The sequence below is a fragment of the Schistocerca nitens genome, chromosome 6 (genome assembly GCF_023898315.1).
Source record: "Schistocerca nitens isolate TAMUIC-IGC-003100 chromosome 6, iqSchNite1.1, whole genome shotgun sequence".
NCBI classification, from domain to species: domain Eukaryota; kingdom Metazoa; phylum Arthropoda; class Insecta; order Orthoptera; family Acrididae; genus Schistocerca; species Schistocerca nitens.
Window position 1 is genome coordinate 109,979,848 of NC_064619.1, and position 21,901 is coordinate 110,001,748.

The window sequence follows — 21,901 nt, forward strand, 5'->3', positions numbered from 1 at the left end:
AAAGGTTTTATCCCTTTCTTGTGAATATTTTAAATGCCTGAATGCCTTTCGTTACCTCAATTATTGTATATCAGAGATTAAATATTATTTCGAGACGTTATGACACGGGTTACTGAAGGACACAACCACTATGTTTTCTCCATATGTAAATACACGCTCTGCAGACCTTTCTGAAACGCGTGGTAAACGGTACTTGCCGTTGTGAGAGTTATTAGGCTAGTTTGCCATTCCATTCGTATAGAACACAGGCATAGATGTTTGAATGCTTTTGTACGTGCTGTAATTAATTTCATCTTACCTTCGTGATACCTATGGGAGTGACATATTGAAGGCAGCAGATGCGACGGTATCTAACGGTTATTGTTGCTGAGTAGTTGCTCTTCCAAACAGCGTCAATGAAATACGATCAAACCAGCTTAATGTTTACCTGCGATAACTCCTGCTACCAGGTACCTGAGCTACGCACGGCTCTGTTCAAAAAAGAACAGGGTCAAGCCCCGCACGTCTGCTTTCACGCCCCGCTGCTAATTCGCTCCATACAATAATCTGTACCTGTGATGCTGCAGTCAAATAGGCTATGAATTGGCTACAACTGCGAGTTAATAAAGTACATAGAAACACATAATAAAAGTTAAATGAATAATTTAATAGCAAGGGCTCAATTCTGACATATATAATTAATGTAGAGAACTATGTTGAATAATGTTTATTCGAGACACGACATTTCAAATAAACGGGAATTGGTCCTACGATATTCAGTTACAATATATGCAGAAATACTCTCCTAAAATGCGGTAAAGTAACGTTGAGAGCCTTATGAGAATTGTAGCAAAACACACAAGCTAAAAAGCCATCAAACAAAAAGAATAATAAGTCCATTTTGTAGTCATAATACCGAAATATTCACCAGCTTAAAACAGTTCGGAGTTCAACATGATAGTTTACGAATTCACAGACGCTATACACAGAACAGTAACTCATAGTCTGTCTATCCTTCAAGTGGAAAAAGTGTTACTATGGAGCACGTTGAGGCCTCTCTAAATATTAGAAATTAAACTATGGTAGCGGCCATTCATCACCGAGAATCTGGTACCAATACCTTCGAAACACGCACACTACCGCCACAAGCATCAACACCTACATCTACTTCTACAGGGATACTCTGCAAATCACACTTAGATGCCTAGCAGAAGCTTTATCGAACCACCTACACAATAGTTCTCTGCTATTCCACTGTCGAAAAACTCGCGGAAAAAACGAATACCTATGGTATAACTTTCCGCGCAAAATCTAATTTCTCTTACTTTATTATGATGATTGTTTATCCCTATGTATGTCGTCGTCAACAAAGTGGTTTTGCTTTGGGAGGAAAAAGGTGGTGACTGAAATTCCGTGAGAGGATCCCACTGGAACGGGAAACGTCTTTGTTTTAATTTTGTCCACCTCAAATCCTGTACAATGTTCGTAACACTCTCTGCTCTATTTCTCAATAATACGAAACGTCCTACCCTTCTTTCAACTTGCTCGGTGTACTCCATTAATCCTGTCTAGTAAGGACTCCACACAGCGCAACAGTATTCCAAAAGAGAACGCACAAACCTAGTCTAGGCTGTCTCTTTAGTACATCTGTTGCATTTCCAAAGTACTCTACCAATAAAATCCATTCTTTGATTCACCTTTCCCACGACACGTTCTGTGTCATTTCCAATTTAAGTTCGTAATCGCAATTCCTAGATATTTAGTTGAATTTACGACCTTTAGATGTAACTGATTTAATGTGCAATCGTTTTTTAACGGATTCACTTTAACACTCATGTGGATGACCTCACACTTCTCGTTATTTACAATCAACTGTCAACTTTCGCACAATACAAATATTTTTCGTAAACACCTACGCCATTTCTTTTTCTTTTCATCTTCTGATTATTTTAGGAGGCAATAACCGACAGAGTCATCTGCAAACAACCTAAGACGGCTGCTCAGGTTGTTTCCTAAACCGTTTATATAGATAAGGAACAGCAGAAGGCTCACAACAGTGCACTGGAGAATGCCAGAAATAACTTCCGTATTATTCCATGACTTTCCGTCAGTTACTACGAACTGCGATCTCTCTGACAGAATATCCCGAATCCAGTCGCATAAGTGAGACGATATTCCATAAGCACACAATTTGACTACAAGCCGCTTGTTAGGTACGATGTCAAAATTTAGAAACACAAAATTAATTTCAAAACCCTAGTCGAGAGCACTCAACAGTTCGTGTTAGTACTGGTTGTGTTCCTCAAGAACAATGTTTTCTAAATCCGTGCTCACTGTCTGTCAACATACTGTTCTCCTCCACGTAGCTCATAATTTTCGAACACAATATATATTCTAAAATATTCTTGCCTGTCGATGTTAATAATACGACCTGTAATTTAATTGATTACCTGTATTGTCGTTCTTGAATATTTGCGTCACCTCTGCAACTTTCCAGTCTATGGGTACGGATCTTTTGTCGAGCGAGCGGTTGTATATGGTAGTTACGTATGGAGCTAAAGTGTCAGTATACTCTGAAAGTAACCAAACTGGTATACAGTCTGGACTGGAAGACTTGCTTTTATTGATTTAAGTTACTTCACTATTTCGGATGCATCTAAATTACTCTTGAGGCATCTGTTCTTGTTTCGAATTGTGAAATATCTACTTCATCTTCTTTGGTGAACAAGTTTCAAGAGGGTGTATTTAGTTACTGTGCTTTAGCAGCACTGTCATAGATAGTATTCCCATTGCTATCGCGGAGAGAAGATATTGATTGTCTCTTGCCACTAGCATAATTTATATTCTGCCAATATCTCTTTAGAATATTTGCCAGGTTTCGAGACAATGTTTAGTTATGGAAACCGTTATAAGCATCTCGCACTGAAGTCTGCACTAATTTTCGAACTTCTGTAAGAGATCGCCAATCTTGGGGATTTTGGGTTCATTTGAATTTGGAATGCTTTTTGCACTGATTCTGCCAAGTGTTCTTACCTGTTTTGTGTACCAAGGACGATCAGCTCCATCGTTTGGTGATTTATTTGGTATAAATCTCTCCATTGCTGTCGACACTATTTTTTGAATGGAAGTCGCATCTGTTCAGTTCTTACATTGTCAAGTTGGAAGGAATGGACATTGACTCTCAGGAAGGAGTCAAGCGAGTTTTTATCTGCTTTTTTGAATAGATACACTTTTCGTTTGGTGGGTTTGGGTGTTATGGTATTCAGTGTCGCTACGACTACCCCGTGTTCACTGCCCATCCGTTTTGTTTCTCATTTTTAAATTAGGATTATTTGTAGCTAAGAGGTCAAGTATGTTTTGACAACCGTTTATTATACGAATCGTATCGTGAATAATTGCTGAAAACAATTTTCAGAGAATTGCTTTAGCAAAACTTGGTATTATGTTCTGTGCCTGTCTTGGGCTTTATACATGTATTTCCGTTAACATATGTAAGGTAAATTGAAATCACCACCAACTATAGTTGTACGGATCCGGTACATGTTTGAAATTCAACTGAAGTTTTCTTGGAAACTTTCGGCAATCGTATCATTTGAGTTAGAAGGTCGGCAGAAGGATCAAATTATTATTTCATTCGAGTTGCCAAAAATGATCTCTACCCATACTTCAATTTTCCTACAAGATAAGCTACTTCGAACAGCAACAAACACGCCACGGCCAAGTGTACCTAGCCTAGCGTTTCCAAACATTGATAGACCCTTCGCAAATTATCGGCTGAACTAGTCTCCGGTTTTAGCCAGCTTTCAGTGCCTGTAATGATTAGAACTTCAATGTTTTGTGTAAGCGCTTGGAGCTCTGGTACCTTCCCAATATACCTACGACAGTTTGCAAGTGTTAGACTGATGGTTCCTAGATCTACGTCGCTCTTGTGTTCGACCTCCACCCCTTGAGACTGAAACCTTTATGGTGTTTCCCTGAGCCCCCCCCCCCCCATCAAAAAAAAAAAACAACAAAAAAACCGTATTCACACAGCCCTCTCGCCCAATGTATCTGCCTCTTGCGTGTAATGGACTACTGACCTATTTTGCGTAGCACGAAACCCGACCACCCTCTGGCCCAAGTGGAGAAATCTTAAGCCTACACCGTCGCTGAATCCTTCAATCGACTCTGCACCAGAGGTCCGTAAATGGTGAGCTCTGTTTTCATCCGCAAGCGAGGCTGGCAACCTTTATCGCTGCTGAAGGTCGCTCGAAGCGGGTCTGTCTACTTAACAGCACATACGCAGAAGCGTCCAGAGTCGCTCCCGTGAGCTCTTCTGTGCAAAAGTTTCGGTGCTGTCTGCTTTTACATTGGCTGAACGCCTCCCCAACACAAATGTATCGTGTTTACGCACTGCTAACATCATTTGACTCACCTTGTCCATTTCCTGGGCTAGACTAATGTATTACAACATCATTTAAATAAAGTTATGTTTTAAATTTTCGGTCGCACTTATATCATTCACAAAAATTAGAAAAAAGGATTTTACATAAACAAATTAGCTAGTGTTCTTGCATGAGCGCACTCATTATAAAAGGCAACGAATTGCTGTTAAATATTTAAACAATTATATATGCTTTCTTGACAGAAGATTCTCTTGGTTCTCTTTTCAGTTGTGGTGTCTGCTAACACATGCTATTGATTAGTTTGAAATTGGTACAAGTTTTTAATACTTGCTGGAAAAATAGTAAACAGTTCGTTAAATAACTACATAAGTATGAGTATGTGTAAGGTATTCTAGCTTTATTCATTAGCTGTGCAGACACGGAGAATACGATGTTCTGACAAATATTGGTGTAACGCAAAAGAAATAATATCTGTCGTGAATCAATAAATAAAATAGACACTGATACGTAGCTTTTAGGAATGGTACCTATTGTGCAATGCTATCATGTGAGATATGGTATGCAGAAATCGCATGAAGCAATTAAATACATCAATTCAGAGGTTCATTGAGTAAATGTTTATTCACAGTGAAATGATAACTTCTGTAGTTTTTACAATGAAATGAACACCCTTACCTGCTTACCGGCGTTGACATACGTCAACGGAGACAGATGAAAGTGTGTGCCCGGGACTCGATACCGGGATCTCCTGCTTACATGGCAGACGCTCTATCCATCTGAGCCACCGAGAACACAGAAAATAGTGCGACTACAGGGATTTATCTCTGGCACGCCTCCCGTGAAACCCACATTCTCAACGTACCGTCCCGCACTACATTCGTAGTGCCCCTGCCTATTATACTCATTACTAGCGGCGCGTTACCGATTCCCGCAAGAGTTCGAGCACTGTTTGTACATTCGCACAGAAGAAGAAGCCTTAACTATATATACACAGATACCCTCTTAGTGTATATGGGAGAAGCAATGAGAGAGGGGAGAGATTAACTGATATCTCTAACAAGTTTCAGCTACAGAATCACAAGAAAAGGAGTTGTACTTGGCAAAGGGCAGGTGATACGGGAAGATTTCAGTTAAATTACGTCATGGTCAGTCTAAGATTACGTAATCAGATACTTGATTGTAAGGTGTGCCTAGGAGTGGATATAAACTCAGATGACAATATAGCAGTGGTGAAGAGAAAGTTTAATTTGAAGAAAATAGTCAGGATGAATCAATAAGCAAAGAAATGGGATACGGAAGTACTAAGGAATGAAGAGATATGGTTAAAGTTCTCTAAGACTATACAAACAGCAATGACGAATAGCTCAATAGACAGTACAGTTGAAGAGGAATGTACATCTGTAAAAATGGCCATCACAGAAGTTGGGAAGTAAAACATAGGTACAAAGAAGGTAACTCTGAAGAAACCATGTAACAGAAGAAATATTTCAATTGATCGATGAAAGGAGGAAGTACAAAAACGTTCCGGGTAACTCAGGAATACAGAAATACAAGTCGCTGAGGAATGAAATAAACAGGAAGTGCAGGGAAGCTAAGACGAAGTAGCTACAGGAAAAATGTGAAGACATCGAAAAAGAAATGATTGTCACTAGGACTGACTCAGCATACAGGAAATTCAAAACAACATTCGGTGACATCAAAATCAAGGGTTATAACATTAAAAGTGCAACGGGAATGCCACTATGCCCGCATTTAGTGTGAGGGCGCCACAGTGGATCACGTGATTCCAGCGGCCAATAGCGGCGCCCCCAATAGAGTATTTAAGAGCTGGCCTTTCGCTCAGCCAGTTAGGCTGAAGAGCGGCGTAGTAAGCTGCTGCCAGCCCGCCCCCTTCGGGGGGAATTGAAATTCAATAAAGAAAAAAAAAAAAAAAGAAAAAAAAAAGCTCAGCCAGAGTGTCTAATCGTTGCGTGAGTCTCGACACATCGCATCGACAACAGACAGCGTGTTTATCGTTCCTTGTTTTCATTAACAGTGGACGTCTTGGATTCGTTTGGTTGTCTCTATCAATCCATTGTTTCTTGCGTGTTGTCGTCGTCAGGTCTCTCTTCATCGTTCACAGTTGTTTCGTGTCCGTCCTTTCCGTTCGTTGTATGTTCGCGGGCCGCTCTCCGTTTGGTCCCGCCGCGCTTTGTCGGCCACCAGCGACCGGAGCGGTCGCGGTCACAACAGGTTACTACAGAGACCATCATGACACTCTTCAAATAAAGGCTAAATGTCCTGTTGATACACGTTACGTGTCTTTAATTCAGTGGTTTCCATTGCCTACTGCATTCTCATGTCGTTGATAATTGCTAATTCTTCCGCATTCCGGGGCATTTCCCCACCCATAGACAAGAGAGTTCCCTGAACCTCTGTCAGCTTCTCCGCTCTCTTTGACAAAGCCGTTAGCAGATTGAGGGCGCCTTCTTATGCTGGAAGTCTTGGGCTGCTAAAGCTGCTAAGCAGCGACGGGGTTCGAACCGGTTACCGAAGACATTTTGATTATGAATCAAAGACGCTCCCCCTTTTTGTTGTTGTTTCATTTTTTCTTTTCCTTTATTTAATTAATCTCCAAAAATAAAAGAAACTAAATCAAATCAACTGCTACGTGGAACCGCCACTTTAACTCTGCCATAAAAAAGAGAAATGAACTAATTTTGTTTGGGCGTTGCCCCTAACTATTCTCTCACTTTATATTTTAATTTTTTTATGTATGCATTATTTTTACAAGACTAAATTTATGAAACGTGTACAAATGAGAATTCTAGTAACTGAGTGTTACGACAACACAGGTGGCATTCACAGAGTAAACAAAAAAGAAAAAAAGAAAAATCTAAATCACTGATGCAATTCCAGCTGAAAGTTTCTTCAATAAGCATAACTGGTTCCATTTGGTACTTCGCCATCGTTATCTGATACCTCCAACAGCGCCTTTGAAGGGTATCTGCAACGGAGGCACTCTGCTTTGCTAGTGCCTCAAGGAAAACAGCAATCCTTGAAGTAGCCTGTCTCTTCCTTCTTTCATCACTGACAAGGCAGGACGTTCAGCCGTAGCCGGCCGCGGTGGTCTCGCGGTTCTAGGCGCGCATTCCGGAACCGCGCGACTGCTACGGTCGCAGGTTCGAATCCTGCCTCGGGCATGGATGTGTGTGATGTCCTTAGGTTAGTTAGGTTTAAGTAGTTCTAAGTTGTAAGGGACTGATGACCACAGCTGTTAAGTCCCATAGTGCTCAGAGCCATGTGACCCATCGTTCAGCCGTAAGTGTGATGCGGCACAGCACATTAACCGTAGCTTGACCTTCCAAAATGAGGGGGAGTTAAGGAAAACACAGCGTAAGTAATTTGCAAAGGCCGTACGGTATCTCGGGGTACGTCCGAGGGCAGTGTGAGAATTTTGTAGGAACTACCAGTAATCAAGCTGCTCTTATTCTCCGTCGCTAAAACTATAGGCGACGGTAATTCCTTTGAACCATGTAAGTGCATGATATTTTGCGGCGGGAAAGTAAGGTTCACCTGGACAGAGGAGGTAACAAGCCAATATCTTCTGTGTTAGTTGCCAAACTCCGGACGACGATAGGCATGTAAAACGATGTTCATCGTTATCCAAGAGCTGACAACCTGGGCAATAAGGTGAGTCTACCAGTCCAATAGCGTGAAGCCGCTGTCGTGTGGCATATTTTTTGCTGGCGATCTGATACCACTTCGAACGCACCATGGATGACAAAACGATGTGCCGGCCGGTGTGGCCGTGCGGTTCTAGGCGCTTCAGTGTGGAACCGCGTGACCGCTACGGTCGCAGGTTCGAATCCTGCCTCGGGCAAGGATGTGTGTGATGTCCTTAGGTTAGTTAGGTTTAAGTAGTTCTAAGTTCTAGGGGACTGATGACCTCAGATGTTAAGTCCCATAGTGCTCAGAGCCATTTGAACCCTTTTGAACAGGAAGATGTGGTGTATCGTTTTCCAAACTCTTGACCAGTGAATCGTAGGGTACTTGCTTTCCACCACGTTATGGGGAACAGCCCACAGAAAGTTGGTATAAAATCTTTCGACTTTGGTGGACGTGTGGTGGGGAGGTTCGAGCTGACATAGCTGTCATCAAGAATGAAGGTCGACGAATGGGAGAGCTGTGGCGCGACGTGCACATCAAACACCGGCGGGACGTTAGAGACTGGCATCACAACTTGTAGTAAACGACCTGTGAGAGAGGTATGTCGACTTTTCCATCGTTTCCTCGTGTTGCTCATGTAAAGGCAGCTGCTCTCGCCCTGACGTTGACCTTTCCCAGCCCCCCTTTGTGCACTGGGAGGGTAAGAGTGTCGTATCATACTTTATTTATTTATGCATTTATTTTACCTGGCAAGATTAGGGCCTTCAGGCCCTCTCTTACACCTAACCAGGCGTATTCAGATTCAACAAATTTCAGTTTCTACAGAACATTAAGGACATATAACATGTTATAGAGTATTAATGTTAAAGAAAAAAAAATTGAGATTATAAAGGTAGTACGATGATAACTATAACAATCAAAAAATAATTATAACAATCAAGAATAATAATAATAATAGTAATAGTAATGACTATGTATATGAAAGTAAACATATTTTTCTTTTATGAATGTCAGTCCTATTCCTAGTTGGGAATTTTCTCGTTATATATTCTTGCAGCTTGTGAGTTATTCTCATCAAGCAGAAACATAAGACGATAGAATGGGGTGAAAGAGATATAGAAGAGGTAGTAGGTTAGAGGAAGAGAAATAGAATGGTAAAATTCGAAGCTATGATGGAGAGGAGAAAGAAAGAGATGAGAGGGGCACAACAATGGTGGCTATACCGTCCCTAATATGTAAGTCTTGAGTTCCCTCTTGAATGTTGAGTGGTTCTGGATAAGACGCAGATCACAGGGGAGCGCGTTCCATAGTCGTATGGCTGAGATGGAGAATGACACGGAGAAAGATTTTGTGTTATGTAAAGGTACAGCAAAGGTGCTAGACGTATCCGATCTGGTATTGCGGTTGTGGAATGATGATAGGTGTTTAATGTGAGAAGATAAGTATTGGGGGCACCAGTGGCTAAGAAATCGATGAAGTGTGGAGATCGCGTGCCTTATGTGGGCGTATACAACCTAGCTGGGAGTATGAAGGACTGATATGATCATACAACCGTATATTGCACACGTATCTAACGCAAGCATTCATCACTAGCTCGAGGTGTCTCGAATTTTCACTATTTGTGCCGTGTTGAACTACATCACAGTAGTAAAGATTAGGCAAGACTAGTGTTTGGACTAAATTTTGTTTAACATGGGTTGGAAATATTTTTCTAAATTTTTGAATTGCATGTACGGAGGAGAGCGATTTCCGGCAAGCTGTGACTGTTTGTTCTTCCCAGTTTATGTGTTCATCCAAGATTATTCCAAGGTCTTTTACTGTTTTTTGGTATGGTAGTTGGGTACCATTGAGGAGTATTTGAGGGACTGTTTCGCGAAAGTACCGACTGATTAACTTGAGATGAGATATAAGTATGACCTGGGATTTCTTTGTGTTTAGTTTCAGACCTAGGTTCTGTGCCCATCGAGAAACAGAGCAAAGATCTGCGTTCATACTCGCTACTGCGTCAGCAATGTTCTTGGGGCTTGCACTTATGTACAGTTGGATGTCGTCGGCATATAGATGGTAGTTGCAGGAGTGAATCACTGAAGAAATATCATTAATGTACAGTGAGAAGAGTAATGGACCAAGGACGGTGCCTTGGGGAACTCCAGAGCGCACGTTTTTCCATTATGACTTTTCCGACCCCCAAATGACTTGTTGACTTCTGTTTTTGAGGTAGCTGTCGAACCAGTGTATTGCGCTGTTTGAGAAATTCAGCCCCTTAATTTTAATTAGTAATATCTCAAAGTCAATTGTATCAAGTGCCTTGCTAAAGTCAAGCAGCGTTAGGATGGTAGCTTCACGTCTGTCCATAGCATGTTTAATGTCATCAGTTACTTTGATTAATGTAGTTGCTGTACTATGGTGCTTTCGAAAGCCTGACTGATATTAGTCGTGGATGTTATGAGTTTTGAGGTAATCCGTCAGCTGTTCATGGACGATATATTCTAGGGCTTTAGACATTGCAGGTAGTATGCTGATCGGCCTGTAGTCACCTGGCGACTTAGGGTTGTCAGTCTTGGGTATAGGTTGAATTAAACTTTGCTTCCACTCAGTAGGATATGTACTACTGACAAGAGACAGGTTGAAGATGTCTGTGATAACTGGAGTAATAGTGTCTACGACGTTCTTAATCATGCCAATGCTCACTCCATCATTTCCTAATGCCTCGGAAGAGATTCTCATAATTGCCTTGTGTACTGTGCCGGTAGTGACATGTTTTAGGAAAAACTTGTCTCTCGAGAGATTGATATCTTGGGGCTGGTAATTTGTCGCTGCGTGGCACTTTACAGCTGTTGAGAAGAAATCATTTAATTCTTCTGCAGACGCTTGATAAACAGCGTCAGATCTTCGCTTCCCTATACCGAAACTGCGCAGCTTTTTCCACAGTGCAGCAGGTTTTGATATGCCGCATACGACAGAGCGGACATGTCCGATTTTGGCATTCCTCACGCTTTGCTTGGTTCTATTTCGGAGTTTCCTATAAGCTTCGTACGCCTCGGAAGTTGGGTTACGCTTGAAGGCCCTATGTGCGGAAACGTAGTAACTGAAGGCCGCCTGATGCCGGCGGCCTGTCTGCAGCAGTAGTGGGAGGACTTGTGCCACATGGTTGAGTTTTGATGCCACGTAGAGGTTCAAGTATTCAACACGTTGTAGCAGATTCAAGTCCCGGAGCAGGTTCTGTCGCACCATTGCTCGTATGGTGTGTAGTAACCTCGGTAGTTTGCTGCAACTGTTTTACGTACATCCTTCGTGAACGTGATTCCCTAATATCGCAGATCAGAAACTGATGGGAGGGGAGCGAGGGCTTTCAGTCCGAGATCACGTCCAATATCCAACGCTGCCGACTTCTTGATTTTCAGAAGACTGCCTGCGGCCTGTCCGAATCGCTCGATCCAGGTTCGTACGCTTTGAACTTCGTCATTGGAACGAACCAGCATTAGCAGGTCTGTTGGTTAAGGCCCCCTAGGAGTGGCTCGAGTGCAATTGCATAAAGGTAAGTAGAAAGGGGACAACTCTCTCGTAGAGACCTCTTAATGGATACTGGTCCTACCTTCCGTCCATTGACCTTGACGTGTTAGTTGGCCTCGGTCCCAAGACGCCGTAGGGTGTCGATGAAGCCTGGGGGAATCCCATACGGTCCATCACTCGTAGGAGGTAGTTGTGGCGCACTCTATCAAAGGCGCGGTTGAAATCGATGGAGAGGATCGCCGCTCTCAGACGGCACGCAGAGGCGATCGCTATTAAGTCCCTGCAGTCACCGGTGGCCGTGTATATGTTGGCTTCTCCCCCAGGCGACGTCTCTTCTGGAGCGAGAATCTTCGGAAAATTCGTCTTAATACGACCCGCCATAAGCCTGGTGAAAATCTTGTAACCGGCGTTCAGTATTGTAAGCGGCCGATAGTCGTTAATCGATCGCCCTCCACCTGGTTTGTGTACCGGTATGAGAAGTCCTTCTACAAACGCTGGCGGCACAACACAGTCTGGAAACATAAGTTCGCGGAACATTATAACCCAGCGAGGCATCATGATGTCACAGAAGGTCCGGTAGAATTCGATGGGCAATCCATGAGGCCCAGGAGACCTATAGGCAGCACCTTTGTCCACGGCGCCTTCGACTTCTTCGAGTGATACTTCCTCTGTTAGTGCATTCGCGGCAGCCTCGTCGACAGTACGTGTTACCTGCTGTAACGCTTCAGTAGTGGCCTCGTCATCTACGAAAATGATCCTCCACCGCCCTTACTATGGTTGCTTGGGTCGTACAGAAGCGACAGTCTTGTGTCCTGAGTTGTGTAATTAAGTGTTGGCGATGTCAGCGCTTATCCGCCACAACGTGGTGCATAGTGGGTTCCTCTGCAGCCGTTCGGTCGTTCCGTCGCGAGTGGACTACGGCACTTCTAGTCGACGCTTCGTCAATGATAGTATGTGAGCCTTGATTCTGCTTTAATCATATTGCCTCTCCGGGGAAGGGGGTAAGGCCTCGAGGTCCCTGAGTGCCGCGTAGTAAAAATCGAGGATCTGTTAATGCCACGCAGTCACGTCCTTGCCAAACTGCATAAGTGTCCTGCGGATTGCTGGTTTGACACAGAGGAACCACCACTCCAGGGTCGAGGCGTATCGGGGGTTACGGCGTTCATAGTCAGTCCACGTTGCTTCAACTTTCCGACGGCAATCCAGGTCCTGGAGGTGTTATATTAAGCTTCCAAACGCCATTGCTGCGCAGACTTGTTGGTGGCGGAGATGTATAGTGCAGATATATGTGCTATGATCTGAATAGGCCTGAGGCCATAGTTCGGTGGCCACCACTCCTTGTGTGAGATCTTGTGATACACATATGTGATCACGTCTGCTGGCCGAATGACTGGTAAGATGAGTGTGGCCAGAGCGATTACCGTGAACTTTTTCCCACGTGTCGCACTTGTGAAGTTCTTGGATCATCGCACCCAGTTCCGGACAGGGCATGTATTGAAGTACGCAATTAAAATCGCCGGCGAAGACGCTGTTGTCGTATCGCCCAAGGAAAAGGGGGGGGGGGGGGGGGGCGACATCCGTGGAGTACAATCTAGCGCGGTCATGACGTCTGGTGGTGCCAGATTGCTTGTAAACATTAATGAATCGGGTGTTGAGCGCTGTAAGTGCTATTCCTCGCGCAGGGAGAAGACACGTGACGTCAGTAACTTCAATACCATCGCGCTCTAATATTGCCATTCACATATGTGGTGTAACCATAAAAGTTCGGGAATGCAGTCGTTTTCACTTCTTGTAGGAAAGCAAAATCAACTCCCAGGGTTCGTATTGTTTCTTTCAAAAGTTGGATCTTGACAGGAGAACTGATCATGTTGATATTCATTGTAGCCAGGCGGTAAGCCTGGCAACGCGTTGGTTGGGCGCGGTTATCCATGTTCATGTTGGAGAGAAGTGAACATCGGAAGTGATGTCACCCCCCGCCGAACGCGATCCTCCTTGTGCTGCTTATGCTACATGATCCGGCGGCGCATCAGCTGGCCCCGGATCAGGATCTTGTGTCTCGACGTCCTCGGCCCACGATGCGGGCGCGGATGTCTGTTCATGTTCCATAGCCTCGGAAAGTTTGATAGTAAGGGATCGGGCGACTTCGCTGCCTGCACTGGTACCTTCCTGCTGCTCACTGTGTATGTCAATCGGCTGATAGTCGAAAGCTGAATGTTTCTCTGTCTGTTTTGCACGGTTGGAGTCAGTGGAAACGGCCTCAGCCTCGCGGTTGGCTTCTTGAGTGGTCAGTTGTTCTTCCCCGGCAGAATGTGAACCGCCGTGTTCCGACACGGTCCGACGACGGCGCTTTCGGCGTTTCGGTGATCGCTGTTTCCGTACGTGGCCTTCATTGTCAGAAGACGGCACTGACTCACGCCCCGCCGGGACAAATGCTTCGGTCGGTACAGTAAGGGAATCAATTGCCATCTTGCTGTCGTCAATGTCTGTCGCTTTCGGTAGCTCCAGAGTCACAGTTATGTTTTCCGCCACTGGCCAGGCCGGGGGATCATACAGGTTTCTGTCCGTGGAAAGTGATTCCTGTACCGCTAAATCGGTCGGCTTTGTCTGTTTTGTGGAGAACGTCATGAGCGTTGCCGCTTAGGTCACGCGGAGAATAGTCTTCGTCGGTGGAGGTGCAACGTCCTTTGGTGGGAGTTGTGTGATCCGACGCTGGAGGCACTCGGAACGAAGGTGACCTTCCTTGCCGCATCCGGAACACGTCTTCAGCTGGCCGTCATAAATAACTATGGCCCGGCACTCTCCTATCTGTAGATAGGATGGCACGTGTCGTTGGAGATTAATGCGCACTTGGCGTACTCCATTGAGTACTGGATACGTTTTAAAATGTGTCCATTTTTCAGCCACTTGTTCGTGTACCGTGCCGTAGGGGCGAAGCGCCGCCACAACGTCTGCCGCAAGGAGTTCAGATGGAAGTTCGAACATGATTATAGTCCGCAGTCCCATTGCGGCGTGGGGACCTCGACGTTGCCAACATTTAAGTCTGCGTGGCAGAAGTGGAGTTCTTGTTTCATCTCACGAACCACCTTTGTTACTAATAGCATCGTTTATGCGTTTTTCATAGACTGTGCTATTGACGATCGAAAAGTAAATGCCGACAATGTAGGCAGCCGGGATCTTGGCTTCCTCTTTTAAAAAGCGTTCGACTTCGAGCGCCTTTGGTCCGGTAGAGTCGTTCAGAATTGTGAATTTCAAGGTTGATCTCATGTATAGGTTTGCCATGGTCTTGTAGCGCTACGGCGTGACGTTAGTGTCGGCCGAAGGAAGTAAACAAGGCGGGCGGGCCCTCGCTGACGGCGGAGAGCACACACTGCGCGTCTGCTTCGCTCGGCTGTGAGAGCCGGACTTCCTAGACCACGGGTGCTACCTTAGCTTTTTTTCTAAGATAAGTCATAGCACCAGTTCTGCCTCTCGTATTCCTACTTTCACACAGAATCCAAATTGATCATCCCTGATGTCGCCTTCTACAAATTATTCCACTCGTCTGTAAGGAATTCGTGTTAGTATTTTGCAGGTTCAAATGGCTCTGAGCACTATGGGACTTAACATCTATGGTCATCAGTCCCCTAGAACTTAGAACTACTTAAACCTAACTAACCTAAGGACAGCACACAACACCCAGCCATCACGAGGCGGAGAAAATCCCCGACCCCGCCGGGAATCGAACCCGGGGACCCGGGCGTGGGAAGCGAGAACGCTACCGCACGACTACGAGATGCGGGCGAGTATTTTGCAGTCATGACTTATTAAACTGGTAGTTGGCTAACTTTCACACCATTCAGCACCTAGTTTATCTGGAATTGGAATCACTATATTCTTCTTGAAGTCTGAGGGTATTTCGTCTGTCTCATACATCTTACCCAACAGATGGAAGTGTTTGGTTATGGCTGGGTCTCCCACGGCTATAAGTAGTTTTAAGGGTATGACGTACTCCCGGGGCCTTGTTTCTACTTAGGTCTTTTAGTGCTCTGTTAGATTCTTCGTGCAGTATCATATCTCCCATCTCATCTTCATCTACGTTCTTTTCCATTTCCATAATATTGCCCTAAAGTACGTCGCCCGTTCTATGCACTCCTTCCATCTTTCGGCTCTCCTTCTTCGGTTAGCACTAGTTTACCATCTGAGCTCTTGATATCCATACAGATGGTCCTCTTTTCTACAAAGGTGTCTTTAATTTATCTGTAGGTGGCATTCGTCTTATTTTTAGCGATATATGATTCAGCATCCTTACATTTGCGTTCCAACCATTCCCTCTTAGCCGTTTTACAATGCAGATCTCGTTTTTGAAACGTTTGTATTACTTTTAGCCTGTTTCATTTACTTTACTTTTGTATTTTTTCCTTTCGTGGATTAAATTCAGTATCTCTGGTGTTACCCAAGAATTTCTAATAGCCCTCGTCTTTTTAACCACTTGATCTTCTGCGACCTTCACTATTTCAACGCTTAAAGATACCCATTCTTCTTGTACTGTATTCCTTTCCCCGGTTCTTGTTAATGGTTTCATAATGCTCCCTTTGAAACTCTCTACTACCTCTAATTCTCTCAATTTATCCAGATCCCATCTGCTTAAATTCCTACCTTCTTACAGTTAATTCAGTTTTAATATGAAGTTCATAATCAGTAAATTGTGGTCGGAGTCCACATCTGCTCCTGGAAACGTCTTACAATTTAAAACCTCGTTCCAAAATCTACTTGTAGCCATTATTTAATCAATCTGAAACCTTCCGGTGTCTCCAGGTCTCTTCCATGTATGTAACCTTCTTTCATGATTCTTCAACCAAATTTTAGCGATGATTAATTTGTGCCCGGTGCAATATTCTACCAGGCGACTTCCTCTTTCATTCCTTGCACCCAGTCCATATTCACCTACTACTTTTCCTTCTCTTCCTCTTCCTACTATCGAATTCCAGTCCCCCATGACTATTAAATTTTCGTCTCCCTTAACTATCTGAATAATTTATTTTATCTCATCATACATTTCTCCAATCTCTTCATAATTTGCGGAGCTAGTTGGCAGATGAATTTTTACTACTGTGGTAGGCATCGGAATCGTGTCTATCTTGGCTACGATAATGCGTCCACTAATTCTCATTACATCTAACTTTAACATATCCATTTCTCTTTTTAAATTTATTAAACTACTTGCAAGATTAAGAGATCTGACATTCTATGCTCTGATCTGTAGAACGACAGGTTTGTTTCTTCTTAACACGACGTCTTCCCGGGTAGTCCCCATCTGGAGATCCAAATGGGGACTATTTTACCTCCGGAATATTCTATCCAAGTGGTCGCAATCATCATTTAACCGTACTGTGGAGCTGCCTGCTCTCGGGAGAAATTACTGCTTAGCTACCCCTTGCTTTCAGCCGTTCGCAGTCCCAGCACAGCAAGGCCGTTTTGGTTAATGTTAGAAGGAAAGATCAGTCAATCATCCATATTGTTGCTCCTGCAACTATTAAAAAGGCTGCTGCAGCTCATCAGGAACCACACGTTTGTAATTACCTCCATCGTTTACTTATATATATCTATTAGAAACCCTTCGACAGTGACATATAACGATATAATTATCCTACGTAATATATCCCCAAAGACTTTCCTCATACTTAGCACGTAACTTCATTTTTACTTTCTCAAGCAAAACACTGTACATACGATACGAGAAAACAATCCAAAATATTGGAAGTAACACATATAAACAACCGCTTTAATTTTCCCCCTAAATCTTACGTAAGAACAATTTATATGCATCTCTTACGTAAATTTCAAAATTAATTACGTTTTGCTGACTTCAGCACACCAAGAGACGTGCGGCCTCATTCTCCTTGCAGTAAGCTATGCCTCCATGCGTCTCTCATACATCTTAAATTCACCAATTTTACCCTACATACAATCAACGTAACCCTGCAAATTTCTGACACACCACACATGCAATTACGATTACGTTTACACTTATATCAATACAAGCCACATTTCTCATTCCAAGTTTTTCATCCATAAGATAGAACTATCCCACTGTTTACGAACTTCCAGAATGCTGGATTAAGTTGGGTCAGCAACTTCTGTTAATCAATAGAATGAGAAAGCTGTCCAAGTTCTAAATATTTTATTTTTCATTCGATGACAAAACTTTTTATGTTGATTTGACAGTCGGTCTCCGCACGAAACTGTTCGTCGAATGGAAAATAAACTATTTCCAGCTTTGACTGGTTTTTCGTTCTTCCACCGTTGCCTCTTACAACATTTTACTCGCTACTATATTTTCTGAAACTCACTTTTTCCAGCTTGTTCACCTGCTCAAATTCCTGCCTCCTTTCCTCGTTCACCAACACACTCTTACTTTTACAGACAAAATTTGTCATCACAGCTGGAGTATCACTTTTAGATTCGTAGGGCTAACACTTCCCCTCTTTATCATATCGTTTATTTCACTTTCAGGCTGCACGTTTTTAATTTCACCCTTCTATAAACATTGCGCTCTCAAATAATTAATTTCAACATCCCATCATTTTCCCTCCATGTTATGGTACACATTATAATTTGAGAATAGCCCTCAATCTCAATAGCCACTCCCAGATTCTGCTGATCTACCTCCAAATCACCTGCAGGATTTAAATCACCCTCAAAACCGGTCGTTCCATCATCGTCGTGAGCACCAAATATGCTGTTCCTTCCTCCAAATTAACGATATGTGCTGCAACATTCTCACAACCAACCACACAGCATAAAACTTCACCTCTCTTAAACATATCTTGAGTTATTTCCGCCGTAAGAACACAAATTTTGTCAGAATTTACTCCATTAACATTCACCGATAACTCATAAGATTCTTTACTTATAACATTCATTACATCCATAGACGCACTGTAGAGTTCACCATCAAAATCTCCGTGAATCTCCGCCGATATACTCACAGTATATAACTCACAGTACACCCGAATTCCGCCAAACTCAGGTCTTACCCTTTCTCCCCTATCTGAAGCCTCAGTCACGTTATGCTTTAACACAACATCTAACACATTTTCACATCCTTCCCTTTTCATCGATTCAAAATTCGCGTTATTATCATGGAAAATCAGTTCACATCCTCGAAAAGAAATAAGTGCACAAACTCCTCCTTCCGACGTCAATATTCTCAACTTCAGCACAGAAAACATCACCTCTAACTCCCATCAACAATAAATCACCCACATCCGCCGATACATAATCAATTTCATCATCAGATGTCGATACATTTTCTAAGCCACCTTCACAAATATCTTCACATACTTTCGTCGACGCAACACCAGATTCACCTCCAGCTGACAAGCCTACAGTGTCGCAGCCTTCACAGACAGCTTCATCTACTTCCACCAATTTACAATTATCCACACTACTTTCACCTACATTAATATAATTATAGATACTGTCTAGTGCTTCATTAGAATTCGTCACACATTTGACCTCCAGATTTACCGCTACCACTCTTCTCATCACAGAATCTTTCAACAAACATGCATTCATTCCATCATTCACTTCCCTTTTACAAAATAACTTCTCCAGCCCCATATCATCATTATCGAGTCTCTCAACAAATTTTGCCATATTTCTTTCACCCTCTATGTGGCTGCGTTACTTAAAATTATTTCGCGTTTTATTCTTACTTGTTATAACCTCCATCTCCAACATTTGTGGCTTGCTTGCCGAATTTTCAAAACTCACATACTTTCGCCATCTTCGGACCCGAGATAATGCAGTATATAACTTTCCGTCCTCGTATCCTAGCGTTACATTTCAGTGAGACTCCTGCCCCTGATATCTTCGTTCCCTGCTTTGATTTTGGTTGTGAATATTCCCATTTCCCTGTGAAAATTTATATTACCGTGATAACTGTTTTGTTGATTACTGTAATTCCCGTTCTGGTACCTATTTCACTATCTACTGTTCCCATTATGTGGCTTCAATTTCAAGCCCTGTCCAGGTTTCTCAGTAAAATGTAACAACTCGTCAATACCATTTGTCAGGCTGTCAACAAGATAGCCTCGTGATTTCAGTCAACAATCCCAGCCGACGATTTATGTACGTCAACTTTAGCGATTTCAAGGACACAATAATGCCGCATGGACCCACTTCTGTGTTTGAAAATTGGTCCCTCAGGATCTAATTCCGACGTCGCGTTTGCTACGCTTCACTCCAGAATTTATTGAGGAAACAATACTGAAACACTTTATAGGTACTAAATGAAGCACTCAATTATTTTGCCCATGATTGTGTATTGCCCTCGAGATATCTTTCTGCGAACTTTATTCTTACGTCATCCGACATTCCTCTCACAAAACTATAGCTACCCGAAGCAATAAAATCAACTGGGTGGTATTTCCCCCCGTCTCCGAAATACTTTGTCGTTTATGAATTTCCCCATGAAATACACATCATATTAGTAGCCTGATTCACTGCTAAAGCATTTAATTCTGCCCATGCATCTTTAATCTGCTATTTCACGCTGCACAACTTCATTACTAATCTCCCTCAGTGCGCAATTAATTGCCTCGTCGCCTAGCTCGTAGTGTGCCCTTTTCCAATTGACTCCCCGAAATATCTTTCCACTGTGTCGACTCTGTTGTTAATGAGGCCTACCTTTTGAGAAATTTTACCCACATCTGCCATATAGCTTATAATTTGGTCATTCCCTGTACATCGGATTTAGTTTTCTTTAGCTCATCTTATACACTTTCTGCTGCACTTGTCTCTACTGAACCTATCTCTATTTTCATTGAACCTATTTTAGACTTCAAGTCTCTCAGAATTTCCCTCAACTACACCATTGAATCACTCGCAACTACACCTTATTTCTTTGATTTCAGACAAGCTACCTCACTAATATAGCCCCTCTCAATATTACCACTTTCAGATTTTGGACTAACTGTCCCATTAACACTATCTGAATTACAGATGCTGGGTGATAGCTTAATCATTGGAAGCTTCGTCACTGACAATCACATTGGAGGTTAACTATCGGCGCTAGTACTTAACGTATTCATGCTGGCCGCTTCTGCTGTACTGCTCAAGATCAGCGAGAGGTCGTTAGAGGATAGGGGTGATAAAAAACGGACTTGGAATGGACAGAGTAATGGAAAGGAGGTAATGGTTACAGAGAGATGGAGACGGGACGGAGTATGTGGGGAGAGAGGTGGGAGGAAAAATTGAACTGAGAAAGAAGTGACAATGTTGGTGGACAGAGAAAGGGGGACATAGGAGGTAATGGATAAAGAGAGGGGGAGGGAGAGATGGACAGGGACAGTAGAGCGATGGAGATTGGGACGTATTCCCTGGTGCCATATGTGCTGGGAAAGCCTGTTTCATTTCTCTTTCTTTCCTGTTTTATGAGGCATAGCTACAGCAACATGTGGCCGGAACTGATTGTAATAAATGTGATCAGCCACATTGTGGATGGAAAGGAGGCCTTAAACATCTACAAATTAGACATTGGACATTCCTATTTGTTCGTAAATAAATACGCAGTTGCTTAAAAGAGTACCAAAGTTCTGTAACAATTCATTCCCAAGGACTCTTAGATAAACAACACGACTATACAAACAATGAATAAAACACTACCTATGGATCACGGCACACACAAGCTCGCCTTTTACAAATACTCTTTGCCACGAAAACCATTTAGAACAGATATCATCGGTGATCTTGCAGATCTCGAGGAATAAAATTACTACTAAATCCTGACCATTAGCTGCTTACAGATGTTGAGAAACATCATCGGAGTCAGTTGAAAATGAGTGCCCCGACTGGGACTTGAAATTAGTATTTCCTGCCTACGTGGCAGACGCTATATCCGACTGACCCAGCGAGGACACAGAATATAGTGCTAATGCAGGGACGTATCTCTGACACGCTCCCCGTGAGATCCACATTTCCAACCCACTGTCCACACACTAGATTTGTAGTGCCGCTGTCAACTATACTCATTACTCGTGGCAATCAATCTACCGATTCCCGTAAGAGTTTGAGCAGTGTGATGCACTCACATTGCTCATACTCTTACGGGAATCGGTAGATTTTCTACTATCCTCGTTGATATTTATCAACGCCTGTAAGCAGCTAATGGTCTGGATTTCATTTTAACTGAATTTAGACCAGATTCTAACAATACTTCTAGGCAGAACCACTACAGATGTTGATGTTCGGATGCATAAAGCCATACAAAGGAACTTCTCAAAAAAATCCAGTACCAAACATGAGGTACAAATTAACATATCGTTAGATGACGAAAAAACAAAAACGATGACTGCTCTAGTGACAGCAAGGATCAAATTTAAGAGGGTTCGACA